Raw genomic sequence first — 27,479 nt, forward strand, 5'->3', positions numbered from 1 at the left:
GTATTCTGTTAATGATCACAAGTAGACAGTGCTTTAAATCACATACAGAACACATGGCTGTATACGACTCGAATGCAGGCTATGTTGAGTGTAACCTCCCCACAAAAAAAATAAAATAATTAAATGATGAACCTAGAATAAACTCCCCACAAAAATAATGAAATGAACCATGAGCCAAGTGTAACCTCCGCACAAAAATAATAATAAAATGAATTTTTAAAATTCAATTCCTAAACCCGGAAATAATAATAATAAAAAAATTCAGTAACCTGCTAAATTTTATGACGACAGCAACGCTGCGCCTCGGCCCTGTATCCTGAATAAAAAAGCAAAAATTCTTACCTCAATAAAAACTGCGAATATATCTGCTCTTATGTAGAAATTTTTTGGCACAGCTTTGTGCAATGCTGGCGTATATTTTTTTCTGATTCTTGGAAGGAATGATCATGCATTGGAAATATTCTTTAAATTGAAATGAATGCTTTTCTTTAAAAAATTACTTTATATTATGAAAATTATTATTGCAGCATTTTTGAAAGAAGTTAATAACAGTTAATATACATTACAAGATATGCGCAAGGCTGCTTCTTTACCTTCTACAATAATACTCATCCTACAGAGTCCCGACCAGAGCAGACTGGCGACACGCGCAGGCACGCGCCGACTCCTGCAGACTACTGCATACCAACGTGGACTGAAGACTACAGCCGACTGACTACTACTGCCGACTGCTACCGACTCGCGACAAGCAACAACAAACTACATACTGCTCTCTGGTCAGAGATTCTGCCATGCCTCGCCCATCGCCGGCAACACATGCGTCTTACATAACCCTCCACTGGGGGGTTAAAATTTGGCAGTGATGGTGAGTCAATTGGACTTGCCATGAGCAACAAATTTTTCTTAATTAACTAAGTTTACAATCACAGAATATGTACATCAATAAGTGCAGAACATGAAATAAAATATAGTGCGCATGCACTGAGTACAGAACATATCAAGCAATGACAAAATGTATACACAATGAGTACAAATCATATTATCAAATGGCAAAAGTGCACACGCACTGCAGTACAGAACATATCAGCAAATCACAAAATGTATACGCAATGAATACAAATCATATTAACAAATGACAAAAGTGCACACGCACTGTAGATCAAAATATATCAGGAAATCACAAAGTATACGGAATGAGTACAAATCATATTTACAAATGACAAAGTGCACACGCACTGTAAAAGTCTTTAGCATATTTAGGACAACTGATCTTGTTAACAAATGAAAATGAAGTGCACACGCACTGTATATGTCTTTATCATTTTACAAGAACTAGGATAGGAAAGGGAAGGATTGCGTCATGGTTGTAGCACATTAGGATGCACGCAGCTGCACTGAAAGTCCATATCTTTTTGCAGAAGCACAACACCAAGTGAGACAATCTGAAGTTCTCTTCCCTGAAGTATTAATCAGTGTATCCAAGACACTGAAATGTCGTATTAATATTCCATGTTATCATTTTGGTAGTACATTAGGTACACCAAACAGTGGGACCATAATAACATCTCCATCGCTCAAGGTGGTGGACAGCATGTCGTGTCAACACCACATTCTTGTAAGGTACACCAATGTAGAATTAGTGCAGAAACCAAATATAGTGCTCCATGAGCATGAGGATAGATAGGACAAACGGATATTGCAGTAATTTGTGGTAATTAGGTCAGATGGTGAAGGACATTAAATCTTATGCTAGTCATCATTGATAATTACACTAATCTATTAACTGATTTTTAAGTAATTTGAGGCACTCATCGCCCAGTTACTGAACATTTCTGTACCATGTATGAAGTATTACAGAATAATGTTCATAAGTTATCTGTTTACGGAGAACATTGGCACTCATTGGCCAGTTACAAATCATCGGAAGTCATCATTCAAAACAGGAGCTAATTCATATATAGCATGAAAGCGACATAATATAAATTTAAAGTATAAGAAACAGTGGCATTCGTTGGTCAGCAAGTATAAATTATTACAAAACATTTTTCATCCTTCAAGTGACATCTGACATATTTTAAATAATTATTGGCACTCATTGGCCAATTACAAAGTATTCATATAGTTTTACAAAACATTATTCAGTATTATTCAGAAGTCATCATTCAAAACAAGAGTTAATTATTGGAATAGCATTAATGCATAAGTCATCATTCAGTATTACTCAGAACTCATCATTCAAGTGATATAGGACATATTTAACGTGTAACACACTGTAACTAATACTCAAGGTCTGTGGTTAGAAAACATTACTCAGTATTACTCAGAATTCATCATTCAAATGACATATTACTCAGAACTGATCATTCCAGTGACATAGGACATAATGAAAATGTAACATACTGTAACTATTATTCAAGGTCTGTGACTAGAAAACATTATTCATTATTACTCAGAATTCGTCATTCAAATGACATATTACTCAGAATTGATCATTCCAGTGACATAGGACATATTGAAAATGTAACACACTGTAACTATTACTCAACGTCTGTGGTTAGAAAACATTATTCAGTATTACTCAGAACTCTCTTAAACTGGTAGCATTATTTGGGACTGGTAATACATTTTTTTGTGCTAGCAATGGATTGCGTTGGGATCGATAATTAATTACTGGGGCATAACAATATTTGCTTTTGAGTTATTGCTGCAAATGAAGATGTGTAACGTCATTCGTCATGAGTCAGCTGTAGCAAGGTTATGAAACAAAGGCAGTATATGTGATTACATTCATAAATGACACGGGTTTAATGACCAACTGCTTATAGCACATTAATGTCATGAATAATTTCTCCTGCAAAAAATACAAAATGGATTATTAAACTGAAAGAAGAAACGCATATTATGCTGAAAAGAAGTGAACTTCGAATTAACAGGTATTGAAATGTGTATAAAATATATATGTTCTCTAGCTGTCCTTTCCAAAACATTCAGTCATCATACCATGCGACATAAGACATACTGTCAAAACGAACTGCAACAAATACTTAAACAACTACATAGCATTTCTTAACTAACAGTAAATATATAAACTTCATCATTATTTTCATCTGCAAAGAAAACCTTCATCACCTGCAAAGAAAAACTTCATAATTCATATCACTATATTCTTCATCATTATTCATCACCATTCATTATCATCTGCAAAAGTCACTTCATTATTCATTATACAACTATTCCTTGTTTCTAGCATATTTCATCACTAAAATTAAGATGTATAGTTCTGCCATACAGCCTGCATCAATCGCCTCGTATTCTGAAAGAAAAAATTAGTTAAGACTGCTATTCTACGATGTGTATAGTATATTCTTGTTAATGCTTGTTAATTCTGATCCATTTACTCTTCGTGACGAGGTATTGCATCCTTTTTTCGTTCATTGCGAAGGTGAAATTCTCATTTCTGTTTAATTTATTTCTTTTACACGTTATTTCTTTCTGAAAATGATGAACAAAGATTAATGTCTTGCATTTAAATCATATACCCACTAAGTAAAAGCTGGTTTCTAGTGATATAACTGAGCATACAGCATAGCATGACAGAAAACATAATACGAGGTGTGGCTAGAAAAAAACCGGACTAGTACTGGTGAAACAATAAAACGAATGCAATAAGGCTGAAAGTCGCGTGGCCTGTCACGTGACTCTCGCTCCGCCTACTGCTCGAGTTTCATCTGCCTCCTGCACTCAGTCTGCCCGTGGCGTCTGTTTTAAGTAGTTGACGTTTTGTCTGTGCGTCGGAAAATGTTGAGTGTACAGAAAGAACAGCGTGTTAACATCAAATTTTGTTTCAAACTAGGAAAATCTGCAAGTGAAACGTTTGTAATGTTACAACAAGTGTACGGCGATGATTGTTTATCGCAAACACAAGTGTTTGAGTGGTTTAAACGATTTAAAGATGGCCGCGAAGACACCAGTGATGACACTCGCACTGGCAGACCATTGTCAGCAAAAACTGATGCAAACATTGAAAAAATCGGTAAACTTGTTCGACAAGATCGCCGTTTAACAATCAGAGCAGTGTCTGAGTTAACAGGAGTTGACAAGGAAAGTGTTAGGCAGATTCTTCATGAAAGTTTCAACATGAACAAAGTGTGTTCAAAAATGGTTCCAAAGTGTCTCACAATTGAACAGAAGGAACGTCGAAGAATGATTTGTTCTGACATCCTGGAAAACATTGAAAGTAATCCCACCTTCTTACAAAATGTTATTACTTGCGATGAATCGTGGTTTTTTACTTACGATCCCGAAACTAAACGCCAATCGATGCATTGGAAAACTCCTGGTTCTCCATGACAAAAAAAAAGCACGAATGTCAAAATCGAAATTCAAGGCAATGATGATTGTTTTTTTTTGACATCAAAGGGATTGTGCACATTGATTGGGTACCAGAGGGACAAACAGTGAATCAGCATTACTACATTAGAGTCCTGGCTACCCTACGTGAGCGAGTACGGAGAAAACGGAACGATTTGTGGAGAAAAAAGTCATGGATCCTTCACCAAGACAATGCCCCAGCTCACAGTGCGTTGTCAGTGAAGACGTTTTTGGCAAAACACAACATTCCCATCTTAGATCATCCAGCCTACTCACCTGATTTGGCCCCCTGTGACTTTTTTCTTTTCCCTAAAGTCAAGTCAGCTTTGAAAGGAACTAGATTTGAGACTGTTGAAGCAGTAAAAGAAAAAGCGACGGAAGTAATGTATTGACTTACCGAAAATGATCTGCAGCATTGCTATGAACAGTGGAAAATTCGTATCGAGCGGTGTAGAGACCGAGGAGGAGAGTACATTGAAGGAGATAACATGAAATTGTAAATAATTGTAAATAAATTTTTTTCCAGCATCAGTCCGGTTTTTTTCCAGCCGCACCTCGTATGTCAAAAACATAGACAGTGTGCAGGTGCAAAAAAGTACACAGAGTATCACAATGTAGCAGCAAAAAAAAAGTAAAATAGTCACGATGTTGAGATATCATAAGGCATAATGTGAAAGTCAACTGGTGTTTGTTACATCTTAAATATTTCATAGTGCATACAAACAAAATAGGAAAACAATCATACATACATGAAAAATGTGCACAGTCTGATGTGTAACGACAAGAAAAGCGACCTGCTAACCTTACCTTGCCGGGCACTTGCCAAGAGAAAATACGATAATCATCAGTAAGTGTTCATCTGAATATAATTGCATAAGTGGTCATAAAAAAAATTAGGAAATGGCATTACAGTGTGATAAATCATAAAGTACGTTCATTCAATAAAGGGTTTGATGTTGGAGATATGGTGATTCCCTTTGGTTTTTCTGGTTCTCAAAGTTTCGACGTGTACTACATTGGGGTGAGGAATGCTGCGAATTCGATATGGACCTGCGTAAAGAAGCTCAAGTTTACTGCATCTACTCTTTCCTCTGTTGGATAAATAGTATGTACGTACTAATATCTTCTGTCCAATGTGAAAATCACGGCGTGTACAAACCTGTTTTTACTGTCTTCTCCGGCGCTCTGCGGCACGTTTGATGTTGTTCAGCGCAATGTCAATTATTTCATGGTGTCGTAGTCGACGAGATGTAGGAAAGGTTACTAATTCTTTAATTTTGTTAGATGGTTCAACATTTTTCAGTATAACAGACGGAGATAGCATAGTAGATTCATTTGGTATGGAATTAATTACATCCTGGAATGAGAGTATGTGTGTGTCCCAATCAATATGTCTTTTATGGCAGTATACTCTACACAGTTTACCAATTTCTTTCATTAATCGTTCACAAGGGTTCGAAGAAGCATGGTACCTGGATATATAGATCGGAGAAATGTTTCTAGCTCGTAACATACGTGTCCATATAGCAGATCGAAACTGTGATCCATTGTCGGAAATTACTTTCAATACATGCCCTACATGAAATAGAAAATGTTTTACAAATGCTTTCGAAACAGTTTTAGCAGTAGCTTTGCGTAACGGAGTGAAGGTAACAAATTTTGAAGTAAGTTCAACAGCGACAAAGATGTAGCAAAAACCTCTATTAATTCTGGGAATCGGACCAAAAATATCTACAGCGGCCATGTGTCCCAATTTTACAGGTACAATGGGATGTAACGGAGGAATATGTGAAGTCGTGTCTGACTTATCTTTCTGGCAAATTTTATATGACGCTAAAACTCGTCGAATACGTTTCTCCATGCTGGTAAAATAACAGTTCTGTCTCAGTGTAAGAAAACATTTTCTGGCTCCGTAATGTGCGTAACTTAAATGAGTATACCAGATTAATTTGTTAACAAGCTCGTCAGGAATGCATAATAACCAATTGTTGCTGTCAGGGTGAGAGCGGCGAAACAGAATATTATTGCGTACAGTGTAATGGTTTCTAATGGTAACATTATTCCTATCTTGCCAAAGGTGTTTAATTTCTTTCCATACGTTGTCTTTACTCTGTTCTTGTGCTATGTCTCGTAATGACGACGAAATGAAATTTTCAAATGCAACTCTTTGAATGTACATGACGCTGAAATTTGCTTTGCAGAAGTTGGTTGCGATGTCTTGCTGATTGTTGCTGAGAGAACGGGATAATGCGTCTGCTACAACATTTTGTGTACCGGGAATGTGAACTATTGTAAAATTAAATTCCTGCAAATAAAGTTTCCATCTACTTAATCTGTCGTGTGTAAATTTAGCAGAAAGTAAAAACTGTATAGCTCTATGGTCCGTGTAAACGGTCGTATGTCTTCCATAAAGAAAATGCCGAAATCTCGTAAATGCCCAAACAACACATAATGTTTCAAGCTCTATAACAGAATAATTACGTTCGGCAGGTGATAGAATGCGACTCGCAAAGGCGATGTTTTTAATTACTGTAGAACCATCTTCTTCAATTTCCTGAAAAATATGTACGCATAAAGCGGTGTTAGAACTGTCGGTGGCAACGGAAAAATTTCTAGTAAGATCTGGGTGCGATAAAAGAGGTGCATTCAACAAAGCATGTTTCAGATTGACTAATTTAGACTATTGGTTTTTCATGTAAAAGTATGTCTCAGATGTCGTCAAAAGTAATAACATTTTCGTGTACAAGATTCTCTGTGTCAAAAGTATTGCTTGCGTTACTGGAAGATGCAACCTCTACTGTATTTAGTCAAATTCTATCTGACGTGCTATTATTTTCGGGAGGATGCTGCGGCATTTCCACTATTTGTACTGTTCTGTTATTTCTTCCTGACGTATTTCGTTCGGGATGATACCTACTGTCTGGTTCATTCATGATAATATGCTGTTGCGGATGATTTTGCTGCCGATAACACCGACTGTTATTAAATGTACGCTGAAAATTGTGCACATTACTTTGACGTCTCTCATGATAATCATTTCTATACGGCGCATTGTGATAGGAATTGAAATGGTGTGTTTTCTGTACGTAGCTATTTCCATGTTGCTCTGCGTTACTATTTGTTGGAGCTGATGCTATACGTGCAGGCGGCGAAACATTAAAGCTTGGTTGACCTTGTACATTACATTGTTGGTTAGATATGCTAACCGGCTGGTTTTGTTGCTATTGCGGTGAAAAACCACTATTGTTACCAAAAATATGTTTGCTGTTGCTGATAATTTTACACATACTGATGATTAAATTTTTGTCTGATATTAACATTACGCTGGTAGTTCTTGTCATTTCGGGAACGTATAATGATAAAATTGTCATTTTCGGTCAAACTTGTCTTATAGGGTTTTCTTTACACATTCTTACACATAGATAGGGCGATAGTTGAAGAGCTGTTTTGATAGATATAAAGGATAGTAGAACAGAAGGCAGCAGTGCAGAAAACTAAAGATGAAACAGCACTACTACGGCTCGGGGCCCTGTGCACGCTACGGCACATATTCATTAAAGCGTAGTGAATCCCCTGAGGTTTATTACGCGCTGCAAATAAATTTTAGCTTTTGCGTTACAGGCAATGCCGTTGAAAATTCAGAAGCAAGTTGTTGTATCAAGTCCAAAGCTAGTTTCTGCATTACAGGCAATGCTCGTGAAAGTACAAAAATAAATTGTCATATACAGTTCAAAGCGTGTACCTGTGCTCTGTCATTTTCAAATACCTTAGATTTTCTTTCAGATAAAAATTGCTTATAATCGAGGTTATTGTCTCTGGCTTTGTGAACAGGTTCAGGATTGCATGAGAATCTATTTGTCTGTGTGATTTCATATTCTAAGTCACGTAGTCTCTGTAAATTACTTAAGTTACACTGGCTGTGTGAGTGTGACAAATGTTCGCAATGTGCCGAATGCTGTGACGTGTTAGTGACTGAAACATTTTTCATTTCTGTTACTTTAATACGTTCGTCAATTTGGTTGTTCTGCTGTTCACATTTCTTATCGACTTCTGTATCCAGAGTGTATGAAAGTTTGGTGACTTTAAATTAAACTCGTCGCGTATCTGTGTCGCATTTTCTGAACATTGTTCAGTGACTGCATTAATTTCATCTCTAAGTGATTCTGTTGTGCCTACACGTGTACTACATAATTCTTGTACAATAGATGTAATTTCTTCATAACTGTTCCTAGCATGAGCCTTACTTTCCTCACATAATTGTTCTTTCGTGTCATGACGTTGCACGGTAACAGCTGTAATCTGTTCACTAACTTGTTTGTTCTGTTCGTTAAGGTTGTTGTGCTTTTCGTTCGGCAGTTTGAAACTTTAATTAAATTGTTTGATCGACCTGTCATATTTTTCATTGAGTTGTTTGAAATGGTTGTCGAAATTTTCATTACGTTGTTTGTACGATTCCTTAAGTCGTTTGAAATTGACGTCTTGTTTTCTACTGCTTTCATTAATTTGTTGTTTGAGATTTTCATGAAGTTGTAGCGTTAATGCTATGACTCGATCCCAGCCAATATTACCTACTCTATTCTGTATGCTGTTTGATGGCGTATCTGCTTTTGTCGCATTTTCTGTAACCATTTGGTTATTCTGTGATTCTCGAAAAGGTTTGCCAATCGGATGTGCACTGTTAGTCACAGCACCGGAATTAAATAATTTTGACGTATTCTGATTACACTGTTCATTTTCGTTAGAAACATTTATCTGTTTGTTACGTAAATTTTGCAAACCGGGTGTGTCAAGCTGGGCAGCGTTCATTGTAACAGAACGTCCCGCGTCTTGAATTGCCGTTAAATTAATAGAGGACACAATTGAATTTGTTTGCTCATCATTAGCATTAAAATCATTACTAGTGGTCGGTAGGTACTGATTGTCTGTACATGGAGGACTATCATTAATACACTGAGTGTCGCAAGTATTATCGGTCAGATTAGAGTCGGTTATTTCACTTATTGTACATCGCGATGTACTGTTAACAGTTTTTCGCGGCATTTTTCAAAAATCAGAATTAAGGACAAATGAAACAAAGACAATGCAAAATGCAACAAACACAATTACAACAAAGAGCAACAAATTGCCGATGATCTGTGAAAGAAAGAGTGACAAATTAGTAAATGCGATGCAAACTACATTTAAATAAATAAGAGCAGATATATGACTACTTCTCAGAAGATTCACAAAGAAATACGATCCTGGCCGGATGTCACCAAGTGTAACCTCCCCACAAAAAAAATAAAATAATTAAATGATGAACCTAGAATAAACTCCCCACAAAAATAATGAAATGAACCATGAGCCAAGTGTAACCTCTGCACAAAAATAATAATTAAATGAATTTTTAAAATTCAATTCCTAAACCCAGAAATAATAATAATAAAAAAATTCAGTAACCTGCTAAATTTTATGACGACAGCAACGCTGCGCCTCGGCCCTGTATCCTGAATAAAAAAGCAAAAATTCTTACCTCAATAAAAACTGCGAATATATCTGCTCGTATGTAGAAATTTTTTGGCACACTTCGTGCAATGCTGGTGTATATTTTTTTCTGATTCTTGGAAGGAATGATCATGCATTCGAAATATTCTTTAAATTGAAATGAATGCTTTTCTTTAAAAAATTACTTTATATTATGAAAATTATTATTGTGGCAGTTTTGAAAGAAGTTAATAACAGTTGATATACATTACAAGATATGCGCAAGGCTGCTTCTTTACCTTCTACAATAATACTCATCCTACAGAGTCCCGACCAGAGCAGACTGGCGACACACGCAGGCACGCGCCGACTTCTGCAGACTTCTGCATACTAACGCGGACTGAAGACTACAGCCGACTGACTACTACTGCCGACTGCTACCGACTCGCGACAAGCAACAACTAACTACATACTGCTCTCTGGTCAGAGATTCTGCCATGCCTCGCCCATCACCGGCAACACATACGTCTTATAATGTCATGCGACTGATGCAGCCGGACAAAACAGAGGAAAAATTGACCTGCACCAACTTCTCCCTCTCTTGAATGCGTCATCAGTCTACCACTAAATCGTAGCTTATTACAGCTCCATCTCATTCGATCAGTCCATCCACTCTCTGTTATCCTTTAACGCAGATGCATGTAAGTTTAGTGGCGGATGGCTCTCTGTCCTCCTGAAAAGCGCCAAATACTTTAGTCAACTCATGTGTATGACTGACACCTCAATAGACACACAGTATAATGCTGCCTTGATGTAGAAAAATTGGCTGCTGCCCTGATTCCCTTCACTTCCATGTCGACGTTTTCTAGGATTCCTCTTGCTGCCACATACTTCTTCCCATGTACAAATTGTTCTGTGCGAACCAGAAGATACGCAAATACTTCCTCAATTACCCCACATTTCGGTGTATATTCAGTTAATTTATACCTATTTCCTGTCCTTTATCACAATTCTATCGATTTTATGTCAGATCTGTCCATTCGATCATGATATAACCTCTCGTTCTGTGTTCTAAAATTGCTTGTAAATATAGCACAGCTGCCAACACCCAGCCCACATGCATTGATCGGGAGGTGTAGTATAGTACTGTATTCGACTGTGTCTAGTCACCTCCACATTGTAGAGTGTTTGCCCATCTGTCCTTAGAGAATGCTCTCTTTCCAAACAACAAGAATGCTTTTATGATTAATGATGTTTTCACGAGCGTGCACAAGCTTTTAGCAGTGAGAACATTTAACATTTCTGAGGCGTATATTGATAGCAGGACAAACATTTGGCATGATGCATCAGTCACCCTGGGTACACGTGCACGGCTGGGTACATGTGCTTGGATGGTCTTTGCTATGCAAATAGGTCTTTGCATCCGTCCGGTCGCGCCAGCAACAGTGTTTAGGTGATCGCGTATTTCGAGAGGAATTTCTCAGGTGTCAAGTATGAAAGGGATGCCGCCGCCTCATGCTTGAGGGACCCGAACGGGCACCTGTGCGTGGCTTGGCAGTTGCCAATGCATCCCTACTTCTGGGAGCATGTGCGGTAGCATTCTGTGCAGTCCAGTGGACAGGGGGCAGCGGGTGGTGCCTGTGCATGTTTTATGCGTGTCAGTTGCATTATTTTGTGAGCAGGTCTGTAGGCTGTGCTATGCGTTATTTGGACAGTTTACAAGTTTATTTCGTATCTTCACATCAGTGTACTGCATTATTTAGGAGTAGTTTGCATGTCTGTGTACTGTGTATTGAAATTATTTCAGTAATTTAGGAGTTGTTTGTGTGTCTGCAGAGCATTATTTCAGTAATATCTGAGTAGTTTACAGGTCTCTAGGCTGTGTGGCATGGCCCCAAGCATGTCAGAGCATGTGTTTTGTATCAGCCTGATAAATATACTATCTAAAATCTATCCCTTAATAAATTGCTCCAAAATAAATAAAGTACACCCCTTCCTCTCTCCAGCGGCCCAGCACAGGCTGAGTCATTTTCCCCTCCAGACAGCCATTTGGGTTACGTCACAGAACGGGTGACTTCGCCCTGTGGTGGTGGTACTGTGTACTAGGCCTGGACCCCATGGCGACCACACTGTTTCCCTCCATTTTCCCCTGCCACCTTGTATTATGTCACAGAACAGACAACAGCACCCTCTGGTGGCAGTACTGTGTACTAGGTCAGTTGGACTCCAGACCCCATGGCGACTACACTTGGTGGTGGTACTGCCCTAATTGTGTAAATAAACAGTGTACGCAAAATAAAGACCTACGTCCAGCACAGGTTGAGTCCTCTTCCCACCATTTCCTAAGACAAGATGGTGGTCAGATGACTTAGGTTAGTGGAGGTAGCCAAAGCGCCTTTTCTTTCCCGCCATTTTCTTAGGTTAGTAGAGGCGTGTTGCATTGTCCTGATGGAATATCAGCTTGCTGCCATTTTCCGTAGGAGGGGGTTTACCAGTGGGTGAGAGGTTAATTAATTGATCAATTTAATTAAGTAGTCAATCAAAGTGACAAGGGTGAGAGGAGCTATTACAATAACTCAGACCTGAAAGTGTGCCTGTAGCAGTGAGTGGGGAGGTTTGCTGAGGGGGGAGGGGCTGGCAAGGGGTGGAGTACAACATGTTAACTGTCTGTCAATCAAAAGGAAGTGCGGGTGACATGGAAAACCACTTAACAGAACACTAGGTTAAGTACCTGTCAATCAAAGGAGTGTTGAATTGTCCTGATGGAATTTGAACTTCTAGCCATTTTATGAGGGAAGGGGTTTACCAGTGGGTGACAGGTTAATTAATTGATCAATTTAATTAAGTAGTTAATGAAACTGATAAGAGTGAGAGGAGCTATTACAATAACTCAGACCAGAAAGTGTGCCTGTAGCAGTGAGGGGGAAGGTTTCCTGAGGGGGGAGGGGCTGTGAAGGGGTGGGGGAACAACAAGTTAACTGCCTGTCAATCAAAAGGAAATGCAGGTGACATGGAAAACAACTTAACAGAACAATAGGTTAAGTACCTGTCAATCAAAGGAGAACAATATGTTAAGTACCTGTCAATCAAAGGACAACAACAGGTTTGACCCTGAGTGCATATCTGCCCCTGATGTAGGCTACCCACACTAACAAAATGGACTCATGTGAAGGTAGTCCCTATAGTCACGTATTGGTATTCAATATATTTTGGTATATTAGAACAAAAAACACACCTGGCACAAAAACTCAACAAAGCAACAACATATAAAAATAAGTGTTGGAATTTAATTCTGTGTCTATGCAGTACAAACATTAACAATAATTATTATAAAAACAACATAAACATGCATACCTTCTTCATCAATACTGAGTAGAACATCTTGAGGAGTAACATCATTTTCTGATGAAAAATCTGAAACTAAAGCTGGTGGTAATTCTTCCTCAGATGAAGACTCCAGTTGTTCGTCGTCAGATTCATTATCCAAAATCTCATTTAGTGCATTTATAATGTGTTCTTCTCTCCGTAGACGTTTGGCCATAATAAGTTTGTATGTGGCAATCACTACTTACACAGAATGCATTACTGAAACCGTATTGCATGAAACAAAGCAGTGGCTGCATAATACTTGCATACAAGGACAGACATGTTTCAACCTGTTCTCCTTCTCCTCCAGTGCTGGAAAGCTACAACGACATCAAGCAGTGAGATAAAAGGAAGTTTTGCGATTGTTGACCAAACACCATCTAAACGAAAAATGTGATTGTTGTAGCCGCAGTAGCAGAAAGGTCAGAACTAACCCGTCCACAGTTCTAGGACAATCTTCATATTTATTTTTAAAGTTTCCCCATAAAATGTAAAGTTTAGTATAATCGCTAATTACCTTAGTTCATAAAAAAATCACAGAGATTCAGCACTCTAGGCAATAATGCAAAAATGTGACAAACGAATGAATTAAGAACTGGGCCACGAGTGACCCAACTGCTGTTCTAGTGTTAATGTAGTACAGGTTACTGTTGAGACCTCTCTATTGAAACGTTATTGGTCTACAGAAATCTGGGCCCTGATATTGTAACCAGGCCTTATACACGTTCTCTTTCTTGCCAGAGCAGCCAGAAATGACATCTGCAGCCGCTGCTGTTTCAAACAACGCGGTAGATCGCCTCGGGCTCTTACAAATGCATCTTAAGCAAATGGCGCTTGACAAATTAGAGTTAGAGAGACAGTTTGATGAAACTGTGAAACCCAGCAGGAGTCAATACAGACAGCTACAAGCTCTTCTAAGGCCGCTGCAAGGGATCCTATCATGTATTTGCCTAATGTAACCAATATGCTCCCGGCATTTAATTTTGTACCTACATTTTCTGGATAATCGCCTGAAAATCTCTCCACATTCCTCCAAAATATCCATGATGTAGGGCAAACATGTTTCTGGCCAGACGGCTTTCTTTTAAACATAACAAAATTAAAACTTTCTGTCGATGCATGCACATATGTGGAGTCAATCGACGCATTGCGTGACGCAGTTACTTTCGACGTCCTGGGGGTTGGGTTGTTTTGGGGGAAGAGACCAAACAGCGAGGTCATCGCTCTCATCGGATTACGGAAGGAAGTCGGCCGTGCCCTTTGAAAGGAACTATCAAAGCATTTGCCTGGAGCGATTTAGGGGAATCACGGAAAACCTAAATCAGGATGGCCGGACGCGGGATTGAACCGTCGTCCTCCCGAATGCGAGTCCAGTGTGCTACCACTGCGCCACCTCGCTGGGTCCGACGTCCTGGCGAAGGCGTTAGTAGAGCGCTACTCCAACAAATGCTGTGTCAGTTATTACCAAGATCGGTTATCGACACTCCGATAGAAGAGTGGGAGAGATTTCGAAGCCTTTGGTGATCGCATCAGACCTGTATCTTGCCCCAATTATACCTTAGGGAAGAATTGAGGAGGCCAAAGCAAGAACGATTGCGGTATTTATACGGAGAATTAACCGGGAGATCGGGAGTGAGGTAAAAGTAGTCTCTCGCACTTCTCTGCATGAGGCAGTTCGACTAGCGTTAATCCGCAAAGAAGCTAGACGGTTTGCTTCGATCCCCGCGCCCCGAAACGAACTGCGCCAAGCTTTTGTTAACGATACCAAGTGCCAGCGGTGTGGCAAGTCAAATCACACTGCAGAGTAGAGTTGTGGCGATTCGTGAATGAGTCATTCATTTGAAAGACTCTAAATAAAGAATCGTAAGAATCGAATGGTGATACGGACGAATCGTTGTTCTAATGAATCGTAAGAACAATTGCGTGTTTCCGTGTAGTGACGATTCCAAGTTCCAACGATTCATCGATTTTTAGTACGCTATGCTTCGAAGGCAACTTCCGAATCATGCTGGGTCTTGCCGAATGATTACGACCGCCAGATGGCAGTTAAGTGGAGGATGCATGTGAACAAAGGAAGCTCGGAATGAAGAAACGAAGTTCGTGAGCCATAATATTACTCGTGAAAACCAAGCTGACACTTGGCGGTGGCTGACGGGAACGAGCGTAAAGGCATTTCCCATTTACTATCGCTACCATCAGCCACCGCGCCGACGTCAGCTTAGTTTGCGCGAGTAATACACGAACTAGTGATGACAGAAACGATATACAGCAAGTACACAGCTCCCAATAGAAAAGATTAAAATCACGAAATCCAAGTGTGATGAATAAATACGTACCTCTTATTTGTTGCAGATGCAATGCAAAACACTCACACCTTCTTTACACACGAGCAATAGCACGTGGATTATGTATTATATTTCTCGTATCTCGAAAACGGCCCTAACGATTTGGATGAAATTTTGTATTTAGACTGGTTTTTGCCTTTTGAGTTCACCTACATAGTTGCATTCTTTCGTAAAATGTCAATTTTACAATATATATATCCTACATAGTTCCATTCATAAAAACGCAATTTTATATTATAAAAACGCTATTTCACATTAACGCCATCTCGTAAAACTTTGTTAGTACTTATTGAATGTAGTTAAGGTTTTGGTTTTTATGTTTATCTTTTTTTATGTTTTTATGTTTATCTTTATATACACTCCTGGAAATTGAAATAAGAACACCGTGACTCCATTGTCCCAGGAAGGGGAAACTTTATTGACACATTCCTGGGGTCAGATACATCACATGATCACACTGACAGAACCACAGGCACATAGACACAGGCAGCAGAGCATGCACAATGTCGGCACTAGTACAGTGTATATCCACCTTTCGCAGCAATGCAGGCTGCTATTCTCCCATGGAGACGATCGTAGAGATGCTGGATGTAGTCCTGTGGAACAGCTTGCCGTGCCATTTCCACCTGGCGCCTCAGTTGGACCAGCGTTCGTGCTGGACGTGCAGACCGCGTGAGACGACGGTTCATCCAGTCCCAAACATGCTCAATGGGGGACAGATCTGGAGATCTTGCTGGCCAGGGTAGTTGACTTACACCTTCTAGAGCACGTTGGGTGGCACGGGATACATGCGGACGTGCATTGTCCTGTTGGAACAGCAAGTTCCCTTGCCGGTCTAGGAATGGTAGAACGATGGGTTCGATGACGGTTTGGATGTACCGTGCACTATTCAGTGTCCCCTCGACGATCACCAGTGGTGTACGGCCAGTGTAGGAGATCGCTCCCTACACCATGATGCCGGGTGTTGGCCCTGTGTGCCTCGGTCGTATGCAGTCCTGATTGTGGCGCTCACCTGCACGGCGCCAAACACGCATACGACCATCATTGGCACCAAGGCAGAAGCGACTCTCATCGCTGAAGACGACACGTCTCCATTCGTCCCTCCATTCACGCCTGTCGCGACACCACTGGAGGCGGGCTGCACGATGTTGGGGCGTGAGCGGAAGACGGCCTAACGGTGTGCGGGACCGTAGCCCAGCTTCATGGAGACGGTTGCGAATGGTCCTCGCCGATACCCCAGGAGCAACAGTGTCCCTAATTTGCTGGGAAGTGGCGGTGCGGTCCCCTACGGCACTGCGTAGGATCCTACGGTCTTGGCGTGCATCCGTGCGTCGCTGCGGTCCGGTCCCAGGTCGACGGGCACGTGCACCTTCCGCCGACCACTGGCGACAACATCGATGTACTGTGGAGACCTCACGCCCCACTTGTTGAGCAATTCGGCGGTACGTCCACCCGGCCTCCCGCATGCCCACTATACGCCCTCGCTCAAAGTCCGTCAACTGCACATACGGTTCACGTCCATGCTGTCGCGGCATGCTACCAGTGTTAAAGACTGCGATGGAGCTCCGTATGCCACGGCAAACTGGCTGACACTGACGGCGGCGGTGCACAAATGCTGCGCAGCTAGCGCCATTCGACGGTCAACACCGCGGTTCCTGGTGTGTCCGCTGTGCCGTGCGTGTGATCATTGCTTGCACAGCCCTCTCGCAGTGTCCGGAGCAAGTATGGTGGGTCTGACACACCGGTGTCAATGTGTTCTTTTTTCCATTTCCAGGAGTGTAGATGTCTTTCCTTGTTGTTGTTGTAGTGGTCTTCAGTCCTGAGGCTGGTTTGATGCAGCTCTCCATGCTACTCTATCCTGTGCAAGCCTCTTCATCTCCCAGTACCTACTACAGCCTACATCCTTCTGAATCTGCTTAGTGTATTCATCTCTTGGTCTCCCTCTACGATTTTTACCCTCCACGCTGCCCTCCAGTACTAAATTGGTGATCCCTTGATGCCTCAGAACATGTTCGCTGGTATCTCGGAAATGAAAATTTATATTTAGTTAACTGTTTGTTTTCAACTTTATTTGAATAAGTAGCTTCTCCCAAAAAACACGTTTTTAGAAAAAGAAACAGAGCTAAGCTCGGTCTTCCACACATTATGGTAATAACAAGAGTAATATGCACATTACAGCATTAGATTACTGATTACTTGCATAACTGTATCAAAGTTTCTTGTCTAAACACAGTTCAAAGCAAGTATTGTCACAAACATATACGGTTCAGGCTCAGTTCGCGAAAAAGTTCTACACACACACACACACACACAGTTTATAAATTATAGTTCAAAAACATTATCTTTCTTAATTTACTCGATCTTAGACGTCGTCGTAAGTCTGTGAGAGTATTTCCAGCCCTTGAAAAAACACGCTCACAAGGAACTGAGCTTTCCACCACACACAAGCGTCTTAACATGAGCTGGTACAGTCTCGGGTAGTATATCTTACGTTCACTCCACCATCTAAATTAATTTCGATACACTTGTCGAATTGTATTGTTGTAGACGTCTTGGGTATAATAGTTTGACTCGAAGAGCGTTGAACACTGGAGTCAAAATCTTCACAAAATAAATCTTCCTCCGTGTATGCTGAGTGTTCCTGTTCTTCAGGCTGTTTTGCCTCTTCGTCGCTGGATGTTCTTAATGCTGCAGCTTTTTGTATAACAGACTGTTCTGCTTTGTTGTACGAATTTGTTGACAGAAATGCTTGCTTTTTAAATCTGGGATCAAGCAAGGTAGCTTCGGCCAACATAGCTCTATCTTCAATATCTTTGAAACGTCTGTCAAGTTCGTCCTATATTTTTCTAGTAACAGATAATACCTGTCTAGGTTTGTTGGCAGTATAGTATTTCTCAAAATGTTTTCTCAAGCACCGACAAAATAGAATTAGTTTAGATATAGTTACTTGTTTCTCAGAACTCACATCCTCAGTGATATGTAAAAAAAGGCTTTAAAATTTTGCACATTTCTTCGAGCATTTCAAAGTCTTCCTTAGCAATTACTATTGCAGGATTCATTATTGCTGAAGTTGCAACAATAGCATCCCTGCTCTTCACTACACTTCAGGATTGAATTCCACCTTGTTTAAACGTCTTGTTTCATAGTCTGCTCTGGAAGACCCATTTGTTTTTGCACTTCCTTTAATTTTGAAAGTGCATGGGGACTTCGTTTAAAATATTCCACTGCTGTTTTTACTTTTGTTTGCAGCTCTTAAATTTCAGCTATTGCATTTTGCACAACCAGATTTAGGGTGTGAGCGAAACATGGAATACTTTGCCACTCCAAATATCTCGCAGCTGAAATCATATTAGCGACATTGTCAGTCACAATTGCGACAATTTTATTGTCAATTTCCCACTCTTGACAAACCCTCCTTATTTCGTGGGAGATATTTTCGGCTGTGTGTTTTTCATTGAACGCAAAACAATCAACGAACGCGCTGCATAATTTAGGGGTTTCATCTAAATAGTGCACAGTTATTGCGGCATAATTTTCGCCAGCAGCCGAAGTCCAACTGTCTGTAGTAACACAACACGCAACAGCTTGAGACATGTTTGCTTTTACTTTCTCTTTCATACTATTGTACGTTGAATCCAACAGTGCGTTCGAGGGGTCTTTCTCGAAGGTAATACATAATTTGGATTTAGATTCTGTATCAGTTCTCTAAATTCTGGCTGTTCAACTATTCTGAATGGGTGAAACTGCTTCACAATTAATTTCAGAACAATTCCGTCCAAAATTTTGATCTTCCACACTGGTAGGGGTCTCGTGACGAAATCACTAATTGTGCTCTGTCCTGTTCTCTGTTTTTTTGTTGGTGGCTGAATCGATTCTTTGGTCGACGTCGAGGGTATAGAATACGATGTTGAGGGCACTATGGCAGACGTTGAAAATAATGATATTCTTACTTCAGTAACACCCTCTACTTCGTCTTCAATAACCAACTGAGGACCTTCGGGTGTGAGAACAGCAATAGGATGCTGTGTTCTTAAGTGTCTTGCTAAATTGTAAGTCGTTCCAGCTTTGAAGGAATAAATACTAGAACATATTTCGCATTTAGCACGACCAGGGTAATTTCTAGAAAATATTTGCAGATAACCGTTTTTTTCGCTTATCACGATCCATTTTACTGACAAACACTAACACTTTAACATGCACATATACAAAGAAGACGACAATCACTTCTGTTTACGACGACGCAAGTAACTCAAGAGATGAAAGTATATAAACATTCCTGTTTTCTGCCCATTTCGGGAGAGCCAACAAATGAAGAAAACTAAAGAACATGTAACTTATATTCTCTCAGTCCTTAGTAAATCATTTTCTTTTTCAACGAATTATAGTATGTTTACAGTAGTTTCCAGATATTTGCAACACTTTTAAAATCATGTATAATTTATTTGATCCAACCCTAGAATAAATGTCGATTGTTATGAACTCAGTAAAGTTGTAACACCTTGCCATTAAATCATTACGCGTTTGCAGGGTTACCAACGGTCCGGCTTTTTCCGGACATGTTCGACTTTTTTGTTCCTTTTTTAATGTTCGGCAAAGTTTTGTTTTTTAGAAATATCGTGCTTTGTGGAAACAAAGATGTATTTAATCGTGTAAGGAAGTTAAGTATAGCGTAATTGAACTGAGGTATAGATTGCAAACTCCTGGCTGTATGTTTTTCATGGGATTCGCAATCAATGGTGTGACTGGATAAATCTTTCATTCATAGTCAAGGTTAAGATATCGCTATTTGATATATTGTAATATGTCTAGCACTGTCTCGTTCACGCTCTTAAGGCCGTATTGTACGATACGCCTATCGCGTTCACCTACGCATCAGCTCCCTAAACGTAAACATCGGGAACTGCAGACCGGTTCACGTTGCCCGATCAGACGATGCACGGTTGATAGTCCCCACGCGAATAGGTGCATCCACACTAGATGACATTAAAACTCTTAGGGAACAATCTGATTTCTTGTGAAGCCGTTCATTTTAATTAAATTTTCTGAGAGCTTAAAGTTCATATTTATTAAGTAGTCGTTATATTTTTTATTGTCATTTTTTCTTGAGTAATTGTTCTCTCATATAGCTATCACCGAATTACGTTACAGTATTAGTGTTCTGACTTATAGTCTCAACTATTCGTTTTACTTTATGGCACTTAAGTTGCACAAGCATATATTTATCTAAATTTACATTTATACAGCATTTCGCCCATGGAGGACGCATTGTTATTCCAGCTGCTGGCCTGTAACCCCTAAGATTAGGGCAGGATGACGACGACGAAAAGCCAGACGTTGTTGGGTTAAACCATGACTGGGAAGAAGTTAAATCCACACAGTTTATTCATTCATTTCGTGATCGGACCATCTCACCGACTTCTGTCAGTTTTTTTTTTTCCTTGCGTACTAAAACAAAGCAAAATATGCAATCAAATCAAACGTGACCTTTCGTCAATTTTAAGACATTACCCGTACAAATCGAAAATGACACTTGTAAAGTCATATGCATGATTACTCAGAAATAAACGATTGGTGGCGTATCTAATCGCGATACAATGGATCGTGAGAGGAATACAAACACCATTCTTCGCAGTATGCCTGAATTAAGGGTTCCCGGCGGGGTCGGGGATTTTCTCTGCCTCGTGATGGCTGGGTGTTGTGTGCTGTCCTTAGGTTAGTTAGGTTTAAGTAGTTCTAAGTTCTAGGGGACTGATGACCATAGATGTTAAGTCCCATAGTGCTCAGAGCCATTTGAACCATTTTTTTTGAATTAAGGCGATTAATGCTTGTTTGATCCATTCTATTTCTAGAATACGAAGCAATCAAAGTACCAAGTATCTCTTCCGAAAATAGCTTGAGTAAAGAAAGTCTGCTGGAAAAAAAAGTTGTTTAGTTGCCGTATTTATGAAAATTTGAAGAATGGACAAAATCTTCTATATAGAAGCTTGAAGTTGGGATCTGGTCACAGAGGTTAATAGCAACAGTAAACCAGAAACAAATAAGCAGAAAGCTGACTGTAGTACCCCCTTGTGCCAACGCACGAGTTATCCCTATATAGTGCACATGCGCGGATTCGTATCATCCTACGTTTTTCTGTGCTCTTTCCAATTCCACAGCACCTTATAATTTGTAATAAAGCAGCTGTCAGCCCTCACACACTGCAAATTTAGCTTAACTTTTGTTTCGTCGAAATACAAAGCATAGGTATTTTGCTTTTAATTTGTCTGAGAACTTGCTTCTGTCACTACTATTTATGTGAGAAGACGACATACTTCCAAAGTGTAGGATATTATCGTATACAGCGACATTACTTCACTGCTAAATTGCTAATTCTGTTAGTTCCACCAGTGCTGCCACTAAATGGCTGTCGCACTAGACCAATATTACAGAGCCTATATAGAGAGAATATAGGCTCTCTAACCAATACTTTTCTTGGCTGATCGCTTTAAACAAAAACTTTTTAATTAATAATTTCAAGTTCCAGTTTTCGAATGTTATTGTGTTCAGATTCATATAAAATTTTAGTGAAGTAATGTCGCTGTATACGATTGAATCCTACTGTTTAGAAGTATGTCGTCTTCTCACGTAAATAGTAGTGACAGCGGCAAGTTCTCAGACAAATTAAAAGCAGAATACCCATGCTTTGTGTTTAGAAGAAATGAAAGTTAAGCTAAATTTGCTGTGTGGGAGAGCTGTCAGCTGCGTTATGAATTACAAGGATGATGTGGACTTGGAAAGACATCTTAGCAAAGAAAAACATAGGATGATATGAGCCAAATCACGTCTGCCTTCTGCTAGATTTTGTTACTATAAAACAGACGTCTGTAGTTAGATACGTTCAAGCCACACAACCAAACCAGCATACGACATAATTTTGCACTACCTTTCGCACAAATCGACTCCTCTTTCCTGGCATACTGAAATAAAACAATAGATGCAATCAAATCAAACGTGACCTTTCATCAATTAAGGCATTAGACGTATAAGTCGAGAATCACACTTGTAACGTCATATGCATGCTTATTCATAAATAAACTATTTCTGGCATATCTTATCATGACACAGTTCGATTCTAACCCCATTGACAATTTCAGACATGTCCTGCCATCTGTGAGCAAGGTGTAGAACTTTTTGCATTCCGTAAGAATCGTGCCAGCGCAGACTAGAATGAATCCTGAAAGAATCGTGAACGAATCGTAGGAATCGATTCGCTATGTGAGATTGAATCGTAGGAATCGAATCGGGAAAAAGAATCGTATTGCCCAACTCTACTGCAGAGCATTGTCGCGCACCTTGGTGCGGAAAATGCCGCACGATCGGGCATCCGAGCAACAAATGTCCACATTACCAAGATACAAAGTTCCCCACAGAGGGCTGCTCCGCAAAATGATAGACGAAATGAGAGGCCTCAGTGGAACAATACACAATGGGGAAACGAGAGCCGGCCGCGGTGGTCTAGCGGTTCTAGGCGCTCAGTTCGGAACCGCGCGACTGCTACGGTCGTAGGTTCGAATCCTGCCTCGGGCATGGATGTGTGTGATGTCCTTAGGTTAGTTAGGTTTAAGTAGTTCTAACAAGGGAACATCCCCACCGCACCCCCCTCAGATTTAGTTATAAGTTGGCACAGTGGATAGGCCTTGAAAAACTGAACACAGATCAATCGAGAAAACAGGAAGAAGTTGTGTGGAACTATGAAAAAATAAGCAAAATATACAAACTGGTTCGTCCATGCGTAAGATAGGCAACATTATGGGCAATGTCAGGCGAGGAGTGCCGTGGTCACGTGGTTAGCGTGAACATCTGCGGAACGAGATCCCTTGGTTCAAATCTGCCCTCGAGTGAAAATTTTGCTTTCTTTATTTTCGCAAAGTTATGATCTGTCCGTTCGTTCATTGACGTCTCTGTTCACTGTAATAAGTTTAGTGTCTGTGTTTTGCGACCGCACCGCAAAACCGTGTGATTAGTTGACGAAAGGACGTGCCTCTCCAATGGGAACCGAAAACATTTGATCGCAAGGTCATAGGCCAACCGATTCCTCCACAGGAAAACACGTCTGATATTTTGTATACGACACTGGTGACAGCATGTGCGTCACATGACAGGAATATGTTGTCGACCCACCTAACTAGTACACTTGGCGAATGGGTGAAAAGATTCTTCTACCTTGCCCGATTTAGGTTTTCTTGTGGATGTAATAATCACTCCAAAAAAAGTGATGAAAACATAAGTGTTTTTCACATAAACTGAAAATAAAAAGTTAAAATTTTTAGTCGTGGGCAGATATGAACCAAGGACCTCTCGTTCCGCAGCTGTTCACGCTAACCACGGGACCACGGCGCTCCTCAACTCTTGTAGCCCTTAATGTTGCATATGTTACGCATAGACGACCCAGTTTGTATATTTTGCTTATTTTTTCATAGTTCCACACAACTTCTTCCTGTTTTCTCAATTGATCTGTGTTCAGTTTTTCAAGGCCTATCCACTGTGCCAACTTATAACTAAATCTGAGGGGGATGCGATGGGGATGTTCCCTTATAAGTTCTAGGGGACTGATGACCACAGATGTTAAGTCCCATAGTGCTCAGAGCCATTTGAACCATTTTTTTGGGAAATGAGCGAGGGCCATGCCCTGCCACACACCCTCGTCCCAATCCAGAACTATGAATCCAGTTAAGAAGGCAAGGATTAATGAGGTGGCAAATTTAATACTAGGAGGTAAGCTCAGAGGCAAGACTGTCCATATGTTAGTAGACACCGGAGCTCAAATTAGTGTTTTATTTGTGTCCCAACATGACAAGCGTGCGCTGAAGCCGCCGTGGTATAATACAAGTGGCTTAGGTGAGAGATAATAATACAGGCTGGTACTTCTTCTGTCGACATGCAATTGACGGAAAAAATATGGGCTTGACATGGAAGTAGTGAGGAGACGCAGACGAGATTTCGATATCATTTTAGGGAATGATATCCCGCAGCGTTTTCAGGCGGTGATGAATTACAAGACGGGAATTTTTCAGTTCATTGAGGCAACCCACTGTTTTGGCAGTAAGCGCGCGCCTCGGTCGCGAGGAACTTGTGGTACGAGGCCTCTTCCAAAGGCTCCAACATAACCGTAAACGATGGGCGTTAAAAACACCGTGCAGAATCAGCGGAGTTATGGGAAAAGTTCTCTGGATTGATGTGGAAACTCTAATGCTGCCAAGATCGGGTTTCCTCAGCCAGAACGACATTCTCGACTGTTTGCAAATACATTTTAAGAAAAGCATAAGTAAGCCAGACGTTTTAGGAAAGAAATTTAGAGTACCATTTTACGTTGACAATTTCGTTCAACGATATATCGTGATTCCTCGTGGAACGCTATTAACAGGTGGAGAAGAGGTTATAGAAACAGAAGTTCATTGTGAAGAACAGTTTAAGCAAAGTAAGAGGAAGAATTTACCAGTGAGAAAGGTTCTTGCAATTACGCCTATATTAAGGAGTCTGTTGCGAGAGAAGTTGTCACATTGCCTACGTCAGATCAAAACCTTTTTTACCCAGATGTGGGGAATATGCGTGGTTATTCGAGGAACGGCAGTATTTGTCAGCAACTGACGTCGTACAGCACGAAATTCCTACGGGATACGATAGACCGAGCGCTCAGAAACCATATAGATTACCATGTCATTTACAATCTGTCGTTGAAAAAACTATTCAACAGCATTTACGAACGTACCAGTAGATGAAACTATCCGCATCCTTCAGGAGCATGTCCCACCAGACATATGCGACCTGGTAGAGTTGTGCCTGACTTCAACGTACTTCAAATAGCAAGGAAAAAAACTACGAGCAGTCAGACGGCGTAGCAATAGCAAGGGGTCCTCCGGTCCCCCTATCTCCACTGGCAGCCGACATATTCATGGAAGCCTCTGAAGCAATGGCCCTCGGTTCAGCTCCTTTACGCCCACGTTGCTGGTTTAGATACGTGGACGATACGTTCGCTATATAGCCTCATGGTGAAACGGAGCTACACAAGTTTCACAAATATTCGAACAACATGCGCGGGAAGATACAGTTCACGCTCGAAGTAGAAAAGAATGGTGCAATTCCATTTCTAGACATTGAAGTATACAGGAGAACGGAGAGCACACTGGGGCACAGAGTATATCGCAAGCCTACACATACAGACAGGTATCTGCATGCCCAATCCTACCGCCGGCCGAAGTGGCCGTGCGGTTAAAGGCGCTGCAGTCTGGAACCGCAAGACCGCTACGGTCGCAGGTTCGAATCCTGCCTCGGGCATGGATGTTTGTGATGTCCTTAGGTTAGTTAGGTTTAACTAGTTCTAAGTTCTAGGGGACTAATGACCTCAGCAGTGGAGTCCCATAGTGCTCAGAGCCATTTGAACCCAATCCTCCCACCACATAGCGCAGAAGAACTCTGTCATTCGTTATTTGGCAATCCGTGCGCAGAGCCTAAGTGATGCTCAAAACATGCGTTACACCTGAACTTAAAAGGCTACGCACAACGTTTCTAGGCAGTGGCTACAGCCACAAATTGATCCACACAGCGTTGTCGACGAACACGAGTAATGGTTGAAATGGCTCTGAGCACTTCTGAGGTTATCAGTCCCCTAGAACTTAGAACTACTTAAACCTAACTAACCTAAGGACATCACACCTATCCATGCCCGAGGCGGGATTCGAACCTGCGACGGTAGCGGTCGCGCGGTTCCAGATGTAGCGCCTAGAACCGCTCGGCCACCACGACCGGCGAACAAAAGTAAGAAAGATAAACAAGAAATAGACAAACTGCAGCCAACAGTGCGCTCACCTAATGTGAAAAATGTTACTGACCGAATAGGTAAACACCTTCGCCACATTGGGGTGCAGCCTGTCTTCTATAGTGGTCGTAGGATCCAGCAAGTGCTAGGCTCCACTAAGGACAACGTGGATGCATTACACACTGCAGCCGTTTACAAGGTGGAATGCGAATGTGGAGAGGCATACATCGGCGAGACTGCTAGGTCAATAGCAACGTGGATTCGGGAACACGAGCACTATATTCGTCCAGGGCAACATAACAAATATGCAGTTGCAGAACATCAGCAAGACTGCGGAAAAGAAATAAAATTCAGCGAAGCCTATTTGTTGGCCAAGCAGTCGGTTATAACGAAACGCAAAATCAGAGAGGCCACCGGAATACTTAAACATCCTAATAACATGAACAACTCAGGCTTGCCTCACTTGGCTGCCAGCAATCAGAGCCCAACAGACCGCAACGGTCAATACGAGGCACGAGTACTACCGGCGAGTAACTGACGCCGCGAGGCCGACGTCCAGCAGATGGTTAACAGCAGCCAACTTCTCATTCGACGCTGACCACCAATCATGGCACATAACACAAGAGCCAATAGACAACAGAGGTTACATTCTCCCTCCATCGCCATAGCCTATTAAAATAAAGTTCCCTCTCCTTCTTCCTTAAGTGACCAATGAAACTAACTGCCTTTTTAAAATTATGACGTAATGGCATGCGCAGTGAACAGTGACAACAAAATGTAAAGGACACTGGTTAGCTAGAACGCACCATTAGACCCAGAAGAAGGCCACTGCAACCGTGGCCGAAACGTTGGTTTTTCTCCAGCAGCATTATGACGCGGTACCATACCTAGAAAACTTTTATGTCGACTGACTCTGTCCACGGAAGCCTACACAATTATATTCAACAGCAGCTCGCTGCAGGGACAATTCAACCCTCTGCTAGCGCGCGGTCGTACTCTGTAGTAGTGGTCCCAATAAGATCATTAAATGGAGAGGAATCCTGTTCCTGCGTAACCAAAAGTGCCGGCACAAAGATGAAGAACGTAAGAGCAGAGAAGGATGTGAGACGACCTCAGCCAATAGCCCACTGACTAGGACG

The sequence above is a fragment of the Schistocerca americana genome, chromosome 3, assembly GCF_021461395.2.
Source record: "Schistocerca americana isolate TAMUIC-IGC-003095 chromosome 3, iqSchAmer2.1, whole genome shotgun sequence".
NCBI lineage: Eukaryota > Metazoa > Arthropoda > Insecta > Orthoptera > Acrididae > Schistocerca > Schistocerca americana.